This window comes from Pseudomyrmex gracilis, unplaced genomic scaffold (genome assembly GCF_002006095.1).
Source record: "Pseudomyrmex gracilis isolate BER0280 unplaced genomic scaffold, ASM200609v1 scaffold_2421, whole genome shotgun sequence".
Lineage (NCBI taxonomy): Eukaryota > Metazoa > Arthropoda > Insecta > Hymenoptera > Formicidae > Pseudomyrmex > Pseudomyrmex gracilis.
Window position 1 is genome coordinate 12381 of NW_018023005.1, and position 3613 is coordinate 15993.

General features: G+C 32.2%; 1 long non-coding RNA gene across 1 annotated transcript; it reads left to right on the forward strand.

Annotated features, from left to right (window-relative positions):
* Positions 1-970: 970 nt before the first annotated feature.
* Positions 971-1434, forward strand: LOC109862814. The gene is made up of 3 exons (XR_002251214.1): positions 971-1035; positions 1114-1291; positions 1416-1434. It is a non-coding gene; the product is annotated as an uncharacterized LOC109862814 (long non-coding RNA).
* The last annotated feature ends 2179 nt before the right edge of the window (positions 1435-3613 follow it).

The following is a 3613-nucleotide window of genomic DNA, read 5'->3' on the forward strand; positions in this document are numbered from 1 at the left end:
TATCGATATTTTAACGTTCGATATTTTCACGTATCGATATTTAATCTTTGAATATTGATCTTCGATACACTTGTATTGTTTAACCAAATGTATCTACTCCGCATGCGCGCTCGTCTCTAATTGACTTTTTTATATGTGAGATGTCGTGCGCAGCGCTTGCCTGCCTGAGTTTGAATGTAACCGTTGCGCAGTAGATATTTTTGTGACCTACCGGTGACCTGCCAGTAATAACCACGAACAAGATCCAAAACAAGTCTCGAGATCGAGAAACAATAAATTCGTATGCTTTTTAAGTAGCTACGTACAAGCCTAGCTTACGAGAGCGGCCCAAGAGTTAATTCCGCGATGCAGTATGTGTCATGTGTATTATTATCGCCGAGATAATGAGCAACTTCAATTAAGGTAAGAATAAAAATAAACAAGTGTATTCTTCTTTTATCTATTCTAGAGTTTAATATTTTTTCTACCTTTTATAGTTGAATTTTTAATTTGTTCCTTATAACCTTTACAGAGTTAACAAAAGGTAAAAAAAAGATAAGGGTAAAAAGATAATTAGGTGAAAGTGCACGTGTGTTTCTATTTCCTAATTTTTAATCAACAAAATTCCCTAATTCAAAAGAATATATAATCCTATTCATAGTTTAGCTGAAGTGGATACAAGTGCCAAAAAAGCTTAAGACTTACTGCATATTAAACAACATAAAATTCCTTTCCCTCCTCACGCATTTATTTCTATAAAAGTACGCATGCAAATTTTTCCTATTATATTCTTTAAATAATTATAAAAAAAGTATTTTATTTTTCCTGCATTATTAAATAATATCAATTCTCTTTTTTTCATATAGTGCCACCAAAAAGTACTATTTGAAACTATTTCATAAAAAGTGGTGCTGCTGCCAAATGCAAAATTTGCCAAATAAGTGTAAAGACAGCTGGAAATACAACCAATTTACATTTTCACATGAATCGTTCTCATTCCGATATCCAGAAAAGTATTGAAAACAATCTGCAGTATCTCTTAAGAGAAAACAAATGGTTTATATATTATATTATTCTTTATTTTTTTACTTGTTTAAGTTTTAATTTTTATATAATTTATGTTGTAAATTTTAGTCCGAAGTAGATAATGAAGATGTCGACATTGATGATCCAGTCTCATCTCCAGCACCTTCTACATCGTCAATCATTAATTCAGAACTGTCAGAAACGCAATCAGTATCAATTTCACCAAGTCCTACTTCCAAACAACCTAGAATTGACTTAGCATTTAAAAAACAAAAGTCATATCAAGGTATGCAAATTGTACTTATTTAATCGTGTTTCAATTTAGATTTTTTGATAATATTATTACTTTAACCAGTAAGTATATTTTTAAGTCATATTGTTATAATTTATAATATTTTTTATTGTTTTAGATGGAGGATCCAAAGCTGCAGAAGTAACAAACAAACTACTGTTTATGATTGCTAAGGATCACTTGCCATTTCGAGTAGTTGAAAAGGAGGGTTTTCGAATCTTTATGAATGGAATATTGCCTTTATACCAAATTCCTAGTAGGAAAACCATAACTTATCTTATAGAAGAGAAGTACGACATCTTGTCATATATGATAAAAACACAACTTTCCGAAGTAAAATACGTATCTTTAACCACTGATATTTGGACTGAATCGTTAAATACGAGAAGTTTTCTGGGCTTAACGGCACATTTTTTAGTAGAAGAGCAACATAAATCAATTGTAATTGGCGTCGTTGAAATGACGGAAAGACATCAGTCCGAATATTTGAAAATGTCGTTATTAAATTTAATAGATAATTGGAATATAAACATTGAAAATATCTTGGCTGTTGTGTCAGACAATGCTGCCAATATAAAAAAAGCTATTATTGATGCTTTCGGCGCAGACAAACATTTGCCATGTTTTGCGCATACATTAAATTTAGTTCCGGGAAAAATTATTGACGAAGATGAGACTGTTTAACACTTTTGTGCAAAAATAAAAACTATTGTTACGTATTTTAAAAAGTCAGTTATTGCTGCAGATCAATTACGAGCTCAATCAAACTTAAAATTAATTCACAGCGTGGAAACACGATGGAATTCTACATATTATATGTTAGAAAGATTTATACATTTATCAGATAAAATTAGCTGCATTCTTTTGCAGTGTCCTACAGCTCCACCTATGCTCTCTGCTTTAGAGTTACAATCGGTTAAAGAATTTATTAATCTATTAAAACCATTTGAAGATGCAACAAAAATCATATGCGGCGAACAGTACCTTACTGCAAGTAAAGTAATTCCTATTGTAAATATTTTAAAAAATAAATTGCAAGTATACGAACCTTCAACTAATATAGGGCGTCATTTTAAAAAAATGTTAAAAGATCAATTTATAAAACGGTTTGAGAATATTGAACAAGTGTCGTTATTAGCTATAGCCACAATTTTAGATCCTCGCTTTAAAAATATTAATTTTAACGATAAAGTTGCTTGCTCACAGGCTATCAACAAAATTACAAAATTAATAAATTCAAAAGTTATAGATACCACTGTTGAATGTCAAAGTCGACGACAAACTTCAGATTGCGATAGAACAAACTTTTGGTCTGAACATGAAAAGCTTGTAAACTTAACAATGTCTAAACATATCGTTAATCAAGATTCTGGTCAAATGCCAGAAGAATTTCGTTATTATTTGAATCAACCATCGATAAAAATGGACGAAAGTGTCCTTAATTACTGGAGTATAACCCGAGATTCGTATCTGAGCGTTTTAGCATTTAAGTATCACTCATTAATTGCCACTTCAGTTCCTTCCGAAAGGCTATTTTCCAAAGCAGGTAAAATAATAACTGAAGAGCGAAGTAGGTTGTCAAGTGATCATCTAAATCAACTATTGTTTTTACATTCCCTCGATCTTAGTGATTGGCATTTATAAACAAATTATTTTAAGTTGTAATATAAAAAACAGTACACATATCAATTTATTGTATAACTAAAATATTGTATAAATAAATATTTCAGAAATAAATATACTTTACAAATAAAAAACCTATTTAAAATGTTTTTTATTTAGAAAATAATGTTAACGTAAATAACTAATCACTTATATAAATACATGTTATTTCTAATAATTACATTTATATAACTGTTACGTCCTGGCCCACGGTTACGGTCGGGCTATGGTGGAGTAACAGAGAGCTGTCGTTTCTCTGTCTATCTCCGCACAGCAGGTTGGCGATCCCGCTGCAACGGAGTCGAGCGAGTTTGCTTACGTTCGTCGACAGGTCAACGGCGTACGCCGATCTTACTCTGTCTCACGAACACTCACTCGTTGGTCTCTTTTCAAGTCTGGAGAATTAACTCTACGGACTAAGGACGAGACCGTGCGATCAATTGAGGATGTGGAATGATGAGAGGTCGTCTTAATTAAATGGAGAAATTATGCTACGTATAATATTGTTACGTCCTGGACTCCACGGGCTCTTTCATTTTGCAACTGAATGTAATTATTAGATCTAACGGTAATGTTAAGAAGTAATCCGTGTAACGAGTTCCTGGAAAGGGAAACGGGAGCCAGCCGGATAAGATGGACAAGTCCGAACCGGCT